The sequence below is a fragment of the Solanum dulcamara genome, chromosome 11 (genome assembly GCF_947179165.1).
Source record: "Solanum dulcamara chromosome 11, daSolDulc1.2, whole genome shotgun sequence".
Classification (NCBI taxonomy): domain Eukaryota; kingdom Viridiplantae; phylum Streptophyta; class Magnoliopsida; order Solanales; family Solanaceae; genus Solanum; species Solanum dulcamara.
The window spans coordinates 13,902,796-13,924,388 of record NC_077247.1 but is presented as its reverse complement, the minus strand read 5'-3'; positions in this window follow the sequence as shown (position 1 = coordinate 13,924,388).

Sequence of the window (21,593 nt, the reverse complement as noted above, 5' to 3'; positions counted from 1 at the left end):
AATATGTGTTTATCTAAAGAGATTTGAACCTTTTGCAAAGGAGGTGGCTTGAACTACTTATGGATTATGATATGAGTGTGTTGTACCATCCGGGTAAAGCTAATGTTATTGCTAATACTCTTAGTTGGTTGTCTATGAATAGTATTTCTCATGTTATTGAAGGTAAGAAAGAGTTGGTTAAGGATGTTAATAGATTAACATATTTGGGTATTCGTTTGATTTATTCTAAGGATGGTGGTGTTCTTGTGCAAAATAGTTCGGAATGATCTCTTGAGGCAGATGTTAAGGGAAAACAATACCATGATCCATTTTTGGCTGAATTGAAGAAGTCGGTTGCTAAAAAAGTCATTGAGGCTTTCTCCCAAGAGGGAGATGGGGTACTTCGTTATGAAGGTTGCTTGTGTGTCCCTAATATTGATGATCTAAGGGAGTTGATATTAAATGAGGCCTATAGTTCTCAGTATTCGATCCATCCGGGATCCACTAAGATGTATCATGATTTGAAGGTGTATTGGTGTAATGGTATGAAGAAAGATATAGTAGAGTTTGTAGATAAGTGTCATAATTGTCAATAAGTGAAAGTTGAAAATTAAAGGCTGGGAGGTCTAGCTCAAATATTGAAATCCTTACTTGGGTTTGGGAAGATGTGAATATGGACATTGTCAAGGGTTTGCCTTGTACTAGAAGGAAACATGATTCTATTTGGGTTGTTGTGGACTGAATGACTAAATAGACATATTTTTTTCCGGGTAAGACTTCCTATGGTGTCAAAGATTTTGCTAAGTTATATACTCGTGAGTTGGTAAAGGTTCATGTTGTTCCCTTGTCTATTTTATCGGATTGAGGTACTCAATTCACTTTATATTTTTGGAAGGTGTCCCAAATGGGTCTTGGTACAAGAGCCAAGCTAAGTACCACTTTCCATCCTCAAACCGATGGTCAAGACAAAAGAATGATTCAAACTTTGGAGGATATGTTGAGGGAATATGTTATTGATTTGAAAGAAAGTTGGGATGAGAATCTACCATTGATTGAGTATGCCTACAACAATAGTTATCACGCAAGCATTGAAATGGCTCTTTTTGAAGATTTGTATGGGAGAAAATGTACGTCCCCGGTGGGATCATTTGAAGTAGGTAAGGTAGCTTTGATTGGTCCTGATTTTGTATTTGATGCTACAGAGATGGTAAGACTTATAAGGTATAGGCTAAAGGTTTCCCAAAGTCGCCAAAAGTCCTTTTCAAATAACAGAAAAAGAGACCTTGAGTTTAGTGTGGATGATTAGGTTTGTTTAAAGGTTTCTTCCATGAATAGTGCAATGCATTTTTGTAAGAAGGGAAAGTTGAGCCCTAGGTATGTAGGGCCCTATAAAATCTTGAAGTGTATTGGCAAGGTGCCATATGAGTTAGACTTGACATTGGAGTTAGCTATGGTTCATCTGGTATTTCATGTATTAATTTTGAGGAAGTTTGTGGATGAACCAAATTTTATTGTGCCAAAGGAAAAGGTGAATATTGAAAAGAACTTGACTTATGAGGATATTTCGGTTGAGATTTTGGACCATCAAGTAAAGAGGTTAAGCAACAAGAAAGTAGTATCCGTTAAGGTCTTATAGATTAATAAAGAAGTTGAAGGTGCTACATGGGAAATGGAAGAAGACATGAGGAAACGATATCCTTACCTCTTTCCTTCCAGTCCATCCGAAGGTACTTAGGCATCTATACTCAAATACTCTAAAAACTCCTACGTTTTGACTTCCCCGTGTGATGACATATGCATTCATACCATGAAAATGATTTTTAAATGATGTTTATGTTTAGAAGTTGTAGTGTTATGTTCATGTTGGACTATTGTATACCCACTCTATTCTATGCCTAGCTCCTATCTAATTCGAGGATGAATGTTCCTAAGGGGGAGGTATTGTAATATCCCAGATATGAGAAATATAGAGTATGATATAATAAGGTGAATATTTAGCCTTAGTGAATGCATTGATGGGTTAAGGGAGATTTTCGCTAAGGGCATTACAGACTTTTACTCTATTTTGTGGGAATGAATCTAGACAGTTTTGGGGCTAGTTTCCTAATCTATTTAATCTCAAAATCTCTTAATTCTCCTCATTCATTCACTAATCACCCATCAAAAAACATTCTCTCTCTACAAGACATCCATTGAAAACCTAGCAATAATTCTCCCAATTTCTTCATTGATTTTCAAGTTTTTTTCTCCAAGTTTCTTCATAATTCATATTCAATGTATGTGGGTTTCATACATGGGTACCTTTCACCCATGAAGTTCAAAAAAATTCTTAAATCTTCCATGAATTTCAATTACATCCTTAAATCTTCTCAATTTTGTTTTCAATTGCATGAACTATGATGTATCTTGTGAATTCAAATCTATTTTTGGCATAAATTAGTAAATAATTGCTTGGGATTGGTAGATTCTTCATATATAATCACTATATTTCTATTTAGGGCATAACATCTCATTATGGGGAATGAGTACTCTTGAAAAACACCAAAAAATATGGGAATTCATCGGAGAAAAGCTAGGGTGGCACGCCACCAATACGCCAACAGTGTGCCATCACCCAGTAAGCCATAAAATGCATTTAGTAAATGTGATTTATGTTTTGTGCATAAATCACATTCTGCAAATATGATTTATGTGTTAATTATTTTTTTATTAATCTATAACCCTCATCAAATACCCATTCAAAAGAACGAATTGTGTTTTATTTATGATCTAGCCTCTCATATAAGCATGAATTACTATCTAATTACATGATGTTACTTTTAAGTAAGACTATACGAGTACGATTTTACGTATGTTTCAAATATGAATTGCATGCAAGTGTATGAAGAAGTGACTTAGGATCCATAATAAGGAAGGTGACCTAAGAATCTAATGATGTAGATACAAGAAGTATTTTATAATGATAGAAGGCAGACATATACATTGCATGATAATGAACTAAATGAAAAGCAAACTCAAGATCCTTCATGGGTGACTTGATATCCTTATTGAGCTATTCTTATGAACACTTGATGAAGTAAGATTATGAAAAGTTATTATTTTATGCAAGTATGAACTATTACTATGATTATGATATATATTTTGTGGGTTGATATACTTAGCACCGAGAGGACTTTGAAGTGGGGGCTCAACCTAAGCCTTAGTAGCAATTTCTAGTCCCTTAAATTATGTTGGCACTGTAGGTAGACTTTATGGCCTAGCTAGTGGATTCATATATAGCTCTAAATTCTAAAAATGATTTGACGGAGTCTACCTTGGATAGTAGTTTCCCCTTTCTTAATGTAGGGATCATCGGATACCATGTTATAGCTCGCACGGTCTTAATGTCACTTAGGACTATCTCCCACATAGGTATTCTCTCTTTAATGTTTGTTTACGATCTCAATTATGTCTCTTAATACTTTGATCTTTACGATTTCTCTCATGACCTTACTTATCCTCTTCTATATAATGTTTATTATTTTGATCATTGCATCTTATATTTTACATTACATGGCATGCCTGCATACTTAATACATTCAAATGTACTAACGCATATTTGCCTATATTGTATCATAATATAGGGGTTGACGATCACATCCATCCTCCACGTGGTTAGATTTGAGTTTCTACAATCTAACCTAGGTGACTCCTCATTTGTCAAGGGCGAGATTATGAGTTTGTTTCATGTCGAAGACTATTTTTCTTCATTGAGGGTGAGCTAGGCACTTGTCTTAGCTCCCTACATATTTTCTATATAAAGGTTTGTTGGACATCTTATGTATTGGTCTATGTTGTATTTTGACTTGTCTATTGTAAGACCCCAGAAATGTGGAAGGTCCTAAACCAAGGAACAAAGGAGGAAATCTCAGAAAGTTGCAGAAACTGGCACCAAGAGTTTACCACGGAAGCCTCACGGGCTGTGGTAAGCACCAAGAACTGTGGTAGAGATTCAGAGAGTCAAACTTGCAGAGAAGGAACCACGATGGAGGACCATAGACCGTGGTGAGCACTACAGACCATGAAGCTTTCCATGGTGACCCCTTCTTAAGAACCTTAGAAAACTTCCCAAGGAAAGGGCCACTGACAACCACCACGGATAATGGATCCCTCTACGGACCGTGGTGTAATTTCATGGTGGGCACTCTATTGGCCTCCTGCTGGACTTGCACCACGGCCACATTCCATGGGCCGTGATACACTTATTGGAATGTGATAGGTCTCCATGGAGAAAGTTCAGAGACCCACCCTGCAGGCTTTCCAAAATATTTCCCATAGCCCTTTACCACGGGACCCCACCATGGGTCGTTGTGAGTATCACAGAATGTGAAGGGTCCCCATGAGGCTAGCTCTGATTAGTTTTCTTAAGGGATATTTTGGCCTTTTCCTGTGTTTTAAATCAAAGTGGAGTCGTTTTGAGGGAAGGATTCACCCATCAAAAGACCCTAAACCCTTCTTAACCCTCAATCCTCGCACTTAGACTCAAGACACACAAATCCTCTCTTATCAAATTCTTCGAAGAGTTTTAAGCCAAGCTATGGTTTTATCTCAAAGTATCTTCAAGTCTCATTTCCTTCTCAAGGTCTCATTAGGGATTTTGTTTCCCCAATATATGTGGGTTTCATCCATGGGTTCTTCCACCCACTGAGCCCAAATATTTTCTCAATTATGTATTTCAATTTTAAATGATGAAATCTTATGGACTTTTACATGATTGTAAATCCATAGATTATGGCTTATTTGAAGTTTATTTACCTATATTAATATGTATTGACTTCGAATTTCATGAAATGAATTATTTATCAAAGTTCCTATATGAAGGCTTAAAGGTAGTTTAAGTATAAAATATTGGTTGTTTTAAGATATGTCAATTGATGCATTTAAATCAATCTCATGCATGCTAGCATCATTTTAAATATGTTTGAAGATCGAATGAAGTGAACCCACTTAGTTTCATTATGATTTAAATGAGGATGAATTGAAAGCTTTCAACCCTAATGAATATTTTATGAAAGCAAATGTTATATTTAAGTAAGTCTTATGAAAAGATTGAATGATGATAAAAGAGCTTCTTAGCCAAAGAAAGGACTCAATGTGAAAGGACAATTCTCACATATTTGAATTAAATGAAAAGTTTTAATGAGCTATTCGACAGAATGATGGTCTGATGTTTAAAGTTACGTAAATGGTTATGTTATTATGATATCTAAATGTATTCTGTGGGACTGACCTAGCACCGAATGTAGCATGTTGATGGGGACTCGACCTAAGGGTTTCTTAAGTAAAGTCTCGTGTTGTATTAACTATGCGCCAACATAGGAACCCTAATAAGCTATTTAGACTAATGGATCCGCGATTAGCAATTAAATTTAAAGTTAAAGAAATGATTAAAGTTAACAGAGTTCTACACGACAAGTAGTCTCCCCGTGCCAACGTAGGGGGTTATGTTGGATTTCATGTAATAGATCGCATGGTGTTAAATGTCGATTACAGTCATCTTCTCATAGAATAATGTTTTAAGGTTTCATATGATGATTTATCATGCATGCATTCACTTATTCATATTGCTTATAAATGTCTTAATGTTCTCCATTGTATAGCATGATCACATGCTTAGTACATTCAAAGTAATAACTCATACTTTTGCCTATATGATATCACTATGTAGAGACTGGCGTTGCTCCACAGTCTCCTTCCCATGGATAAGTTCGGTCGTTGAAGACTACTACTATTTGGTGAGTTCCCATGTTTCAGGAAAAATACCCATATCTTTCTAGCTTATGTTGTGTACAAACTATGGGGTTGCTTTTTAGTACTTTTGGCTTATATATTCAGAATGAGCTGGGAACGTGTATTAGCCACCACCAATTCTTTAATGTAAAAGGTATTGTTGGACACAATATATGATGTTTAAGTCGAATATAACTCCTATTCTATGTTGAATCCCTTAGTCCAATTACCACACTTATTTCCTCTTATTTGAATGATAATACCGATGAAAAGCTTAATGAATGCTAAGAGGCTTGGGTAAGGTACCTCCAGGTGTCTCATTCACCGTGTCATATTTAGACCTTAGGCTTGGGTGGTGACAAATTTGGTATCAGAAAATGAGGTTTTGAAATGGTCCTCGGAGTTGAACATACCACGTCAAATAGGGTCTTATCCATGGTTGTAAAGCACGCCACAACTATGAATGGGAGACTATGGGACATTTAGGAAAGTTTTCACTTCTTTCAAATTCACTATGTTCCCTATAGTGTCCTAATACTTCCTCTATTTAATGACCCATTTTGTGTTCTCTGGATAATGTCTCATGGAAGAGCACCTCCAAGAGCAAGGGTTGATGATGAGGACCAATCTCCTCTGATTCTCGATGCCCCACATCATGAGGAAGGGGTAACCCATGCAAAATTCCAGAATATCATCACATTGTTGGCTCAAGCCATAGCCAACCAAGGGAAACAAGGTGTTTCTCCTCCTCAAGTGCAAAATCCAGCTTCTACGATTCGGGATTTCAATAGGATGAACCCTCCCGAGTTTGATGGTTCTAAAATAGATGAGGACCCTATGAAATTCATTGAGTAGGTGTATCAGATTGTGTCTATCATGGGTGTACCTCAAAATAAAAAAGCTGAGCTAGTGTCCTATAAACTCAAAGGTGTGGCACGATTTTTGTACGAACAATTAGTTATTGAGAGTGGTGAAGAAATAAGGTCGATAGGATGGAAAGAGTTCAAAGGTACCTTTATAGATCGCTTCTTTCCATTGGATCTAAGCGAGGATAAGATCCAAGAGTTTAGCAACCTTCACCAAGGGAGTGTGAGTGTGAGGGAGTATACCCTCAAGTTCACTAAGTTGTCTAAGTATGCTCCTTTCATGTTCTCCGACCGGGCAAAGATGAGCAAGTTCATTTCTGGTGTCTCAAGCTTGGTGTCAAAGGAATGGAAAACAGCCTTGTTGGTCAAAGATATGGATATCTCCCAACTAATGATGTGTGCATAGCAATTTGAAGAAAAGAACTAAAGAAGAGGTTGAGAGGGTTCAAGAAGGCTAGAGTGAATGGTGGAGGGTTTAACCCTCAAAGGTCCGGTTATGGTAACAATGGCAAGGGCTAAGGTGGGCAATGGTTTGTGGGACAAGGTTCCACCAATACTCCTCCTCCAAGGATCAACAAAGATAAGGGTACTAACCCAATGGTCCCAAGAGAGAATGTTGGCATTCAAGCTTTCCCCACTTGCAAAAAGTGTAGAAGGACCCACAATGGGGAATGCTTAGCCAGCTCCAATGCATGTTTCAAATGTGGCAAATCAGGTCATCATGCTTGGGATTGTAGGGGTGGTGGTGTTAGGCCTCAAGGACAAGTTGTTCATGATTAATAATCTCAAGGATGTGGATAATGCACCAACCACTTCTATGCCTTTCATGGAAGGTAAGAATTCGAGGAAGCACCAAATATTGTTATCGGTATGTTAAAGGTCTTTTCTTTTGATGTTTATGCATTTTGAGATCCGGGTGCAAAGTTGTCATTTGTTACTCCATTCTTATCCAATAGGTTTAATGTATTACTCGAAATGTTAGTAGAGCCTTACTTGGTGTCTATCCCTATTGGTGAGTCGGTTGTTGCTAGAAAGGTTTACAAGAAATGTCCCATATCTATCATGCATAAAGTGTTCCCTCTGATCTCATTGAGCTAGACATGGTATGTTTTGATATTATACTTAGGATGGATTGGCTACATGAATCTTATGCATCCATAGATTATAGGACTCGTCGAGTCAAGTTTTAATTCCCAAATGAATTTATTCTTGAATGGGAGGATCACGGTTAGGTGGTGAAGGATAAGTTCATCTCTTGTCTTAAGGAATGAAAGTTTATTGCTAAGGGTTATATTTACTACATTATAAGGGTCAGGGATATCAACTCCAAAATTCCTTCTATTGAGTCGGTTCCCATAGTAAATGAGTGTTCTGATGTCTTTTCCGATGACCTCCTCGGTATCCCTCCTAAAAGGAAAGTTAATTTTGGTATCGATCTCCTTCCCGATACCCAACCTTTATCTATTCCTCCCTATCGAATGACCCTGGTGAAATTAAAAGAGTATAAGGAATAATTAAAGGACTTGTTAGAAAAAGAGTTCATAAGGCCAAGTATTTCATCATGGGGTGCTCCCGTGTTATTTGTCAGGAAGAAGGATGGGTCACTTTGGATGTTTATAGATTACCGCCAATTGAACAAGGTGACCATTAAGAACAAGTACCCAATCCATATAATAGATGATTTGTTTGATCAATTACAAAGGGCAAGCCAGTTCTTCAACATCGAGCTTCGGTCCGGCTATCACTAACTAAGGGTGAGGGTGTGTGACATTCCCAAAACTACATTTCAAATAAGGTATGGACACTTCGAGTTTGTAGTGATGAGTTTTGGGTTGATGAATGCACCGACGGTGTTTATGGACCTAATAAATAGGGTGTTCAAACCCTACCTTGATACTTTTGTTGTGGCCTTCGTTGATGAAATCTTGATTTACTCTTGGGGTGAGGAAGAACATGAGAACCATTTGAGAATTGTGCTCCAAACCTTAAGGTATGGAAGTTATTTGATAAATTTAGTAATTGTGAGTTTTGGTTGAAAGAGGTGGCGTTTCTTGGCCACATAGTGTCTGGTAATAGAATCAACATTGACCCTAAGAAAATGAAGGCGGTCATGAATTAGCCTAGACCATTATCTCCTTTGGACATAAGAGCTTTTTGGTTCTAGCCATTTATTATAGAAGGTTCATTGAAGGGTTCTCTTCCATCTCATTCCCTATGACGAAATTGACCCAAAAGAAGGCAAAATTCATATGGACAGATGAATATAAAAAGAGTTTCCAAACTTTGAAAGATCGGCTTACCTCCGATTCTATTTTGACTCTACTAGAAAGGTTAAAAGGGTTTTGGTTTATTGTTATGCTTCAAAGGTTGGTTTGGGTTATGTTTTGATGCAAAATGGAAAGGTTATAACTTATGCTTCTAGGCAATTGAAGGTACATGAACGTAACTACCCTACACACGATCTTGAGTTGGCAGCCATTGTTTTCGCTTTAAATATTTAACAGCATTACCTCTATGGAGTGCATGCGGATGTGTATACCGATCATAAAAGTGTCCAATATGTGTTCACCCAAAAGGACCTTAATCTAAGGCAAAAAAAATGGTTAGAATTCCTAAAAGACTATGACATGAGTGTGCATTATCAACCAAGTAAGGCCAATGTGGTTGCCGATGCACTTAGTAGAATTTCTATGGAGAGTGTGGCCCATGTCAATAAAGTGAAGAGAGAGTTGGTAAAATATGTTCACCATTTGGATAGATTAGGGGTTAATTTGAGTGGTGTCGATGATGGTGGTATAGTCATTCATAATGGGTCAGAATCTTCTTTGGTGGTTGATGTTAGGTCAAAACAAGACCTTGCCCTGGCAATTGTGGAGTTAAATAGGTTGATAAAAGAAAAGAAGGTAGAAGTCTTTTCATAAGGGGAAGATGGAGTATTACACTACCAAGGTCAATTATGTGTTCCGGATGTTGATGACCTAAGGGTTTTGATTTTGAAGGAGGCCCATAATTATTCGTACTTTATTCATGCCGGTTCGACAAAAATGTACCAACACTTAAAAGAGTTCTATTGGGGTGGAATGAAGAAGGACATAGCAAGGTTCATGTTCGAATGTCCAAATTGCCAACAAGTGAAGGCCGAACATCAAAGGTTGGGTGGCCTAGCACAAGATATTGAAATACCTACTTGGAAGTAGAAAGACGTGAATATGGATTTTATAGTGGGTTTGCCTCATATTCGGAAATGTCATGATTCGATATGAATAATTATTGATAAAATGACTAAGTCATCTCACTTTCTACGGGTCAAGACTTTTTATAGTGCCAAAGATTATGCTAAGTCATATATTCAGGAGTTGGTGAGGCTGCATGGTGTGCCGTGGTCGATCATTTTGGATTGTCGTACCCAATTCACCTCTCACTTTTGGATATTGTTTCAAAGGTGTCTAGGTACCAAGGTAAAGTTAAGCACCGCATTCCATCCCCAAACTGATGGGCAAGATGAGAGGACAATTTAAACATTAGAGAATATGTTACGGGCTTGTGTGTTGGAGTTCAAAGGAAGTTGAGATGATCATCTACCGCTCATAGAGTTTGCCTATAACAATAGCTACCACTCAAGTTTTCAAGATGGCACCATTTGAGGCTTTGTATGGGAGACGATGTAGGTCTCTGGTTGGTTGGTTCAAAGTAGGTGAGATAACCTTGTTGGGCCCGATTTGGTGTTTGATGCTTGAAAGAAGGTGAGAGTCCTTAGAGAAAGGTGAAGATGACTCAAAGTCAACAAAAGTCCTATTTCGATAACAGGAGAAGGGATCTTGAGTTTAATATGGATGATTGGGTGTACTTGAAGGTGTCACCCATGAAGGGTGTGGTTTGGTTTGGTAAGAAAGGGAAATTAAGCCCCATGTATGTAGGGCCTTATAGAATCTTGAGATGTGTTGGTAAGGTTGCTTAACAGTTGGAGTGGCCTTTGGAAATGGTCATGGTTCATCCGGTGTTCCATATGTCTATGTTGAGAAAATGTGTGGGTGATCCTAGTTCTATTGTGCCTTTGGAAGTAGTGAATGTTGAAGAAAACTTGGCCTATAAAGAGGTCCCAATTGAAATTTTGGACTGCAGATCAAGAGGTTGAGGAATAAAGAAGTTGCATATGTTAAATTCCTTCGGGGGAATTAACCAGTGGAAGGTGCTACATGGGAAGCAGAAGCGGAAATGATAAAACATTACCCTCATCTCTTTCATTCTACTCAAGCCTAAGGTATTAAGTTATTCATGCTCAAATGTTTAAGACTTTTATGTTTCAGTTTTCTAAAGTCTTCCTATGCATGCATGTTCATGAAGTTAAGTTTTAAAGTTATGTTTTTTGCTAAAGTTTAAAGATCTCATGATTGATGCATTTCAACTGTCATTATATTCATGTTGGCCTGTAGTCCTCGTGCCAAGTCCTTTTCTATGTAAATGATTCTCATTCGACAATGAATGTTCTCAAGGAGGAGATATTGTAAGACCCCAGAAATGTGGAAGGTCCTAAACAGAGTAATAAAGGAGGAAATCTCAAAATTTTACAAAAAATGGCACTAGGAGTTGACCATGGAATCCATAACGGACCGTGTTAAGCATCATAGACCATGGTGAGCAATCGTGGTAGACATTCAGAGAGTCAGACTTGCAGGAAAGGAAGCACGACGGAGGACCACTACTGTGGTGAGAAACACGGACCATGAATCCCTCCGTGGTGACCCCTTCCCAAGACCCTCAGGAAACTACCCAAGGAAAGGGCCACAGACAACCACCACGGATTGTAGAGCCCTCTATGGACCATGGTGGTCACTCTACAAGCCTCTTGTAGGACCTGCACCATAGCTACATTCCACAGGACGTGATATTCTTCACGGACTGTGAAGGGTCTCCGTGGAGAATGTTTAGAGACCTACACTATAGGCTGTCCAAAATATTTTCCAAAGTCCGTTACCATGAGACCCCACCACAGGCCGTGGTAAGTATCACGGACCGTGAAGGGTCCCAATGAAGCTAGCTCCAATCAATTTTTTAAGGGATATTTTGGTATTTTCCTACATTTTAAATCAAAGTGGAGTTATTTTGAGGGAAGGATTCACCCATCTAAAGACCCAAAACCCAACAAAACCCTTATTCCTAATACTTAGAAGCAAGACACACGAAGCCTCTCTTCTTAAACTCTCCCAAGAGTTTCAAGCCAAACTAGGGTTTCATGTCAAAGCATCTTCAAGTCTCCTTTCCTTCTCCATTTCTCATTAGAGATTTTATTTCCCCAAGGTATGTGGGTTTCATCGATGAGTTCTTCCACCCATGGAATCCAAATGTTTTCTCAACTTAGTATTTCAATTTGAAATGATGAAATCTTATGTACTTTTACATGATGATTCTAAATACATAGATTATGGCTTATTTGAAGTTTATTTACCTATATTGATATGTATTAACTTCCAATCTCATGAAAGGAATGATTTATCAAGGTTCGTATATGAAGGCTTAAAGGTAGTTTTCAAGTATAAATGGTGGGTTGTTTTAAGATATATCAATTGATGCATTTCCGTCACTCTCATGCATGCTAGCATTAGGTTTAAATGTATTTAAAGATCAAATGAAGTGAACCCACCTAGATTCATTATGATTGAAATGAAGATGAATTGAAAGCTTTGACTTCAAATGAAGATTTTATGAAAGCAAATATTATGTTTAAGGTAGTCTTATTAAATGATTGAATGATGATCAAAGAGCTTCTTAGCAAAAGAAAGAATTCAATGTGAAAGGACAATTCTCACATATATGAATCAAATGAATTTTTTTAATAAACTATTCCACCGAATGATGGTTTGATATTTAAAGTTACGTAAATGCTTATATTATTATGATATCTAAATGTATTTTATGGGACTAACCTAGCACCGGATGTAGCATGTAGATGGAGACTCAACCTATGGGGTCCTTAAGTAAAGTCTCATGTTGCATTAAGTATGTGCCGACATAGGAGCCCTTTTAGTCTATTTAAGCTAGCGGATACATGATTAGCCATTAAAGTTAAAGTTAAATAAATGATTAAAGTTGACAGAGTTCTACTCGGAAAGTAGTCTCTCCGTGCCAACTTAGGAGTTCATGTTGGACTCCATGTAATAGCCCACATGGTCTTAAATGTCGGTTATAGTCATCTTTCCACAAAATGAATGTTTTAATGATTCATATGATGATATCTCATGGATGCATTCAGTTATGCATATTGCTTATAAATGCCTTAATGTTCTTCATTGTATTGCATGCTCACATACTTAGTACATTCAAAGTACTAACACATACTTTTGCCTATATGTTATCACCATGTAGGGACCGACGTTACTTCACACTCTCCTTCCCGTGGCTAAGTTCGGTCATTGATGACTACTACTATTTGGTGAGTTCTATGTTTCGGAAACAACACTCCTATCTTTTCTAGCTTATGTTGTATACAGACTGTTGAGTTGTTTTTTCATACTTTTGGCTTAGATCTTGAGGGTAAGCTAGGGACCTATCTTAGCTTCCACCAAGCCTTTAATGTAGAAGGTATTGTTGGACATAATATATGATGTTTATGTCGAATATAACTCCTATTCTATGTTGAATCCCTTAGTCATACTAACCCTCTTATTTCCAGTTGTTTGATTGACAATACTAATGAAAATCTTAATGAATGATAAGAGGCTTGGGTGAGGTACATATGGGTGTCTCATTCACCGTGTCAAGTTTAGGCCCTAGGCTTAGGTCATGACATCTATGATATTTCCGCAAAACTTTCTTCTAGTCTATTGAGTTTGATGCTTATTATGCTTTGTATATGTTCATGTATGATATGTCAAGGAGCTTGGTTGGAGACCTTCATACTTTTTGATCACCGTGTCACGTCTTATCCCTAGTTTGGTTTGTCAAACGAACCAAGAATAGCCTAACCTTACAATCAGGCGGTATTGTCATCTGAATTATAGTTCAGAGAAGTCCATAGTAGCCTACCAAGCCCAAGTCCTTTGGAAGGGGGTACCAGAGAGGGTGAGATCCCCACTGTGCCCCGAACCTCTCGCACCACAAAGCGTTGTCTATGAGTCGTGTTGTTTGGGAATGCAACCCAAATCGGGTTATTAATTCCATCCAAGGCTCAATATGGGCAAGAGACCAATAGCGAACAAGTACAATGAGGGAAAGATGAAAAGGATAGTGAAAAGAGAGTAAAAGAGTGCTTGAAATTGTAAGGAGGGTAGTGGATGGGGGGTGGCGATGCGCCCCTATCAGATGTGGAATAGTGATGAGCCAGTCTGCCGATCGACTCCGGGTATGGACCAGCGTGGATTGGAGGGAAAAGATCGGGTTGTTGATACACCTATGGAATTTCGTCTCCCTGATTGTGGTAGGAAGAGCATGTCTCCGACGTTCTTCATCATTTATGCACTCTGGACACTGGCCTATAGTTTGTTGTCATTCCTCGAGCCTACACATTGGACATAGTCAGCCCTCAGAACCATTGCTAGTCCCAAGCAAACCTTTGTCCTGGCTGACTACTAATCTGAAGACTAAACATACATGCAGAAGTTTTAAAAAGTAAACCTTTAAAGCATTTAAGTAAATCTCATGCAATGTCTGAATTAAACTGAATAATAATAATATTAATATTAATAATCACAATAATAATCTTAGTAGTAGTAGTAGTAGTAGTAATAATAATAATAATAATAATAATAATAATAATAATAATATTAATAATAATAATAATAATAATAATAATAATAATAATAATAATAATAATAAATGTTTAAAACATCATAATACAAAAAAACTGAACTGACTCACTAACTTTAGCTATCTATGAAGCATCTACTAAACTGAGATGGTGTCGACACTAGACCCACGACTACCTGGCTAAAAATCAAATAAACAGAACTAACTAATTTGGAGCCCTCCGAAATCAAGGAGATCTCACCAACTGTTGATGAAAAGAGATCTTACTGAAGTATTTGCGATCGTGAGTACTTGAATCTGCATCATGACAGATGCATCACCGAATGGTGTCAATGCATGGAATTTAGGGTATGTAAAATAACAGAAAAGAAACTTACGAAAGAATATTCAACTCAACTCAATCGGTAGGAAAACTTTCAACTCAATTTTGTGCTAGAGGATTCTTATGACCCTAATTCACATTAGATATACTTCAAATACTTAGGAATTGATCCTAACACTTATAAAATATTAAAATTATCTAGTTCAATCCTATACACATATGAAGAATGGTGTGGATCTTAGATTAATTTTTTGGGGGTGTTACAATATCTCCTCGTTGGGATCATTCGTCCTCAAATGATGACAAAGCTAGGAAAATACACAAATCATGAATGCAAAGCTGGAACTGAAATATTCACTCATGAATAGATACTGAATTTGAAACATGGAAAGGAGTATTACCTCAAACTCTTTCATCAAAATTTTTTCATAACTTTTCGGAAGAGAATTATGGGAATGATATAAGAATAGGATTACTATGAATTATGTGATACGACTGATAGCTTTTGATCTTAGCAACTCTTCTCCACTATGCTCTTCTTTTGAAGACTGCACTTTATTTGTTCAAACTTATGACTCCCACCAAAGCCTATGTCTAGCTGCTTGCTCTCATGGACTTGAATCCTAACTAAAAGTCACAAGGTTCTACCCATAAGATGATCAATTAATCCAATACACCGGATTCATGTTATATAACTTTGTAGGGACTTTCATTTAGAGGATATGATTCCTTCTTACTACTCTAATACCCTTACTTGAAACTCTTAACAAGAAGTTATCAATAGGCTACTACAATCATTCACATAAAAACAACCGCACATTCAAGCCTATTATTCTAATGCCTTTATGGCTTCTTTGAAGTCAACATCACTTAAAAATTTTCATGTCTTCCTAAGCATCTCTACACCCGCAATTTCATTAACTTCTCCTAAGAGGTATACCAAATACTCTTTCCTACGTATTACATAAAAAACCTCATCTTGCTCCTTCTCCATATTTATAACCTTAAATGGAATAAACACAACACAGCTATCACATTATGGAACACCCACTCTCTCCCATCAGGCATAACACAACTACTACCATCATCATCTCTATCAAGACTGAAAAAAGAAAGGATCAATAGAAGTACTTAGAGAAAAATATCATAAGCACAATTCATTCAAAAAATCAGATAAGAGAATAGACATGAGTCGTATAGAATAGGGATAGATTTTCTTAGAAGTGCATTGGTCTGGGCCAGGGGTATGGTGTTGATAAACAAGATAAGAGTAGGGTGTCATCTCGACTGAAATATAACGAAGTTATTTGAGATGGAAAATTATTGATGTCTCATCCTGGTCAACTCATCACAACCTGAAGCTCAAAAACCTACTTTGGTTCATTACCTCATCATATCACCAGTAGCTCGAAGGTCACCACCCAAAGTCTGTGGACCGATGCTCTTTTCTAAGCTATAAGCACAACACTCCACACGGTCGGGGCATCACTATGCACACTAATAATTAAACTTTATTGCTATACTGTACTCGAATCAAATATATCAAGGGCAGATGCATATTGGCAACTAATGGATATTAACTAGGCACCCACAGCAAATCATAAACTTAGAGCCTCATACACCTATATACTATCTCTGATACACATTTTAAGCCTCTTCATACCCGATGATTTATCCACAATACACTATTTACATCTAAGGGTCACACACAACACATTTAGGACATCACATTCCTTATAAGTTAATATCTTAACTTCTCGCATACTCTATGTCAAGCCTACTAGAGAAAATGTCAAAACTAACACTACCACACTCATAATGCTATTCTTTTGTTTCTAAATACTTATAAAAAATTCAAGGTTAGGGACTAGTAATTAACATGTACATCAATTCACATGCTAGGTACTATATTGACTTTGGACTACTAGATAAGATTTAGAAACATTAGACTACTAAAACCTCATGACAAGAAATAGATCTTTACCTAACAGTCTGGCTAATTATAATCTATCGTCACCTTTCCTTTCATAACCTAAGTACTATCCACCGGCTCATTATACCTCATTGCTTAGGTAGGCTCATAACTCCATGAATATCTTGGGGCTCTCCCTTCAAAATCATAAGCCTAGGTTAGATCTATCATATCATGACTACTCTGTTCTTCTGTTAAACACCATATTTGGTCTTTACTTATCACGACCCAACCTAGAGCCTAGTCATAATACGATGATCGAGATGTGAAACTATAAGCCATCTTAGCCTTCATTGCATACATAAGGTAAAGAACAATATAAAGATAAGTGAAAGTAATCATTAAGTGGAGAATGGGACTAAGGGAAATCAACTGTATAACTGTCCAATTCGGACTACATCGATGAATATCGTCTAAATATGCCTCTAGTCTAATCTTTGACGGTGTCTTAAGACAAGCTCCTAGTTCACCCGAACAATAGAATAAAGTGAAAACAATAATAACATGAATAAAAGTCTTGTCCTCAGTAGAATGAGGACTCACCAACTTCTTCAAAATATAATGAAATATCTAGCCATGTAGGATGATTACGAGTGTGGTCCATTCCTACATTATGAGATAATGTAGGTAAAATATGCGTTAGTACTTTGAATGTACTAAGTATGTGAGATATTCATGAACAATGGAATAAGGCATAAAAAATATGAACATAGGATGCATGATTAATGTAATGAAAAGCATGAATAAGGCTCCCAAAGCATTTGAAATCATAAGAAAAACTTATGGTCAATGCATCATAAACATTATAGTAAAACTTACTTTATGTCATATAACTTGTGAGATAGAACCTTGTAACTTATTGAGAGCGACTGTTAATCGACATAAACCATGTGAGCTATAATATGAAGTCTCAATGTTTACCCATACATCGGAGGAAATGGGGAGACTACTTGCCAAGGTTGACTCTTATATGCCTAAGTGGACCCACTAAGCTACACTAAGGATCAAGCCTCAACTACTGGTGACCCTCAAAGGTATCAAGCCTCTTCTATGGGAGATCCTCTAAGGAATCAAGCTTCTTCTATGGGTGATCCTTTATCCTACAGTGGAACGTAGTTATGGGATAATGGGATCTTTCTACGTGTCTCTTGCCTTTGCTACGGGAGAGAATAATTATCCCAAGGTCCACTCGGTTCTAGGTAAACTCTCAATAGAATCTCATAAATATGATCATAACAAAATAAGGAAGGATAGTAACTATCTATCAATCCATCTTTAAAATATATTCGGAATAGCTCATCTACTTAGTGATTCATAAGAATCTATAACTTCGGTGAAAATTATCCTTATCACCATCTCAAAACATCTAATGATCTTAACTCTGATCATCATCTCAATCTTTAATTTAAAAATCATAATCTCAGTTATAACTCATTGAAAACTATCTTTAGAAATCATTTAACTCATTATAAACTCATCATTAACTTTGATAATCATTGTAACTTTCATCATAAAATCATAATCTCAACTTTAAACCATGAAAACTTTTTTTGAAGATCATTGAACTCATAATCTATTCATGAAAATCATCTTTAACTTCATAATCTTAACTTGAAATTAGCTTCATGCATGGACATTAATAATTCAACTCAAAATCATGTAATTCGTATAAAAACATGTATATAATGACCATTGACATCATCTAAAAATGAAATTAAATCACCCCAATGCAATTCATCAAAACTAGGGTTCATAATCAATTGAAATTGAAAGAAACTTTGAGAAAACTTTGGGTCTTCATGAGTGAAAGGAACCCCTTAATCAATCCCCACATACCTTATTTGAATTCACTAGGAATTGAAGAAGAACCTTGAAGAAATTTGGAAACCCTAGCTTGAATTTGGAAGGAAACCTTGAGAGACCTTGTGAGTTCTTGCCTTGGAATATTTTGAGAGAATGAATTGATTAGGAGGGGTATTGAAGAAAAGAGTATTTATAGACTTTGAACTTGGCCATAAAAGTGTCTAGGTTCATTGAACTAAAATTTGGAAAAGACACAATTGCCCTTCATTAAATCTGGAAAATTGGACCTACGGACACCCTTCTACGGGTCATCAAAGTAACGATAAGTCGTCTAAACGACTCATCCTATAAAACTGAGAAAATGGACTAAAAACATAGTCTCTGAAGTTTATGAACGACCATTGTTTATGACCCATCGTCTCAGGGACGTTCAGTTCTCAAGGATCGTCTTGTAGGTCCCAAAACATGCAAATATACTAGTCACTAAAGTTTTAGATGGGTGGTTCTTACGATCCGTCATTTCTTCTACGAGCCATCCTATCAAGTCGTCATCTTGGCCTTAGGGAAACTTGGAACAAACCTTACGAACGTCTGGTTGATGAGGGGTTTCTATAACCCATCTTCTCGAGGACGACTCGTCCTGAAAGTAGTAGAACCTCTACTGAGGAAAACTTCAACTTCTGCTCGAATGGCCACTCTACGACCTAACCTTATGATTCGTGTAAAGATCTACAACCCGTAGAGGGACTTGTTCGTATGGATGGGTTTGAAATTTTGAGACTTTTCTCCTTGGTTCCAACTTTCTGACTTATGGGGTCTTACAATATCCCCCCTTTTGAAACATTTGTACTCGAGTGCGATTAACTTATCATAGGAAGGACACGGAAAGAGGACTAGCAACCCAACATGAATTTGATGACATCTTAAAATGCATGGAACATGAAAACTTCAACTTAACATAAAATCATAACTTTGAAATCAACTTTTGCATGAACATGCATGCATATGAAAAGACAAGAGATTAACTAGAATTCGGGAATTTGTAAGAATAGAAATGAGAAGCTAATACTTCAACTAGCATTTAAACTCAAATACTCGGGTTATCAAGTCAATCATGGTACAATGGATACAAAACCAATCCATACCCACCATTATCATGACCAAAGGAAACTCGTAACATATCGGATGAAGCAGCCTGAGCCATCTCCCTTCCTCTTCTAGTAGCCACCGGGCAATCCCTCATCTTATTCCCCATATCACCATACTTGTAGCAACCCTCCTTACCAGCCATGAATTCTCCTTGGTGATTCCTACCACACCTTTCACAAGGGGAAAAAGGACGTCCTTTCTTGTTAGGGCTAGACGTCGGGGTATTAATGAACGATTGACTACTATCGGTTCGTGCCCTCTTGGAGTCCCTAGATTTCTCCCTTAACTTCTCATCTTTTATTTGTTCTGCATATGTCATGAGTCCGGAGATATCCATCTCCCTTACTAACATCGTCGTCTTACACTCTTTAGACACCAAGTCCGAAACTTCCAAAGTAAACTTGCTCATCCGAGCCCTAGAGTCAGCAACCATAAATGGGGCATACTTGGATAATTGGGTGAACTTGAGAGCATACTCCCTCACACTCATATTCCCTTGTTTGAGGTTGATGAACTCTTTCACCTTGGCCTCCCTCAACTCTAGTGGAAAAAGCAATCAAGAAACGCCGTTTTGAACTCATCCCAAGTCACGGGCTCTACCTCTCTGGGCCTCTCACTTTTCCATTGATCAAATCAAATTTGTGCAACACCCTTCAATTGGTACGTAGCCAACTCCGCCCTTTCAATCGGGCTAATCCCCATTATCTCAACAATCTTATGGATACTATCAACAAACTCTTGGGGATCCTCATCAACTTAAGAACCCTAAAACTCCGGAGGATTCATCTTCGTGTTCATCAAAGAAGACAAAGATCTTGTCGAAAAATAATGATGGCCGAAGGTTGAACCCCTCCGGCCAGATCTGAAATGTGAGAACAAAAATGAAGTAATAAAACTAAAATAAAAGGATTACGACCTGTTTGCTAGAGTAGGAGTTCATGGTTGTTGGTTGTTTTGATTGAGAAATATGGAGGAGGAAGAGATCTGGGGGCTTGTGTGTTTGTGAGGGAGAAAAAGAGGTAGAGAAGAAAAGTCCCCCCTCCTAGCTGCTATATCTCTCTCTATATATACATATATTGTGTCGTTTACACAAAATGGTGTATAATAGACAATAAAGAAAACTCAATTTGGAAAAAAAATTAATACTTTATTCTAATCCTTGATTTTTCTCCTATTTGGCGCACCACCTTTGAACATTGACTTGTGATCTCTCTTTTTGAGGAGGAATAAAAGAGGAGAGAGAGAGAGTTTGAAAATGGGGAAAGAAAGGGGGTCCGCAAAGAAAAAAAGGGGATATGTTTGAATAATTGGGTCTTGTATTTAAAAAATTGAAGTAGTTAATTTTGAGCACGGTAAACCAAAATTAAGTGCCAACACTTATGACCGTTATTTCAATATAATATGTATTAAGTGTGTGTGTATATATATATATATATATATATATATATATATATATATATGTATGTATACACATATTTTTTCTTTTCTCCACTATTTTACTCCATGCATTTTATATTACTTGACTTTTTTTGATATATATCATACCTCTTAAAAAATTAATTAGAGGTGTATTTGACTAAACTAACATTATTAATAGTATTTTGAAACCTTAAATTTGACTATTACTTCTTTAGGTAGTTATTTAATACTAAGGTTAGAAATAAAAAAAATATTAAAAATTTCTTAAATTTCATAAAGTGGACAAGTAAATTAAAACAACTATTTTTAGAATGAGAGTCAAGTAATATAAATGGTGGTGGGTATTCTCTTCTATATAACTAAATAAGTTTTGATTGACATTGATGGAGTATTACATAAATTATAATCTAAAATAATTTAAAATCAAATAATAGAATCTTTAAAAGTTTGTCCTTAATTAAATTAATTATTTGTATTTCCTACATTGAAATATGTTTGTATAGTTATTATTCTCTGCTATTTTTACTTGCATAAATAAATATTAGAGTTTTGACTATTAGTAGTAACATTA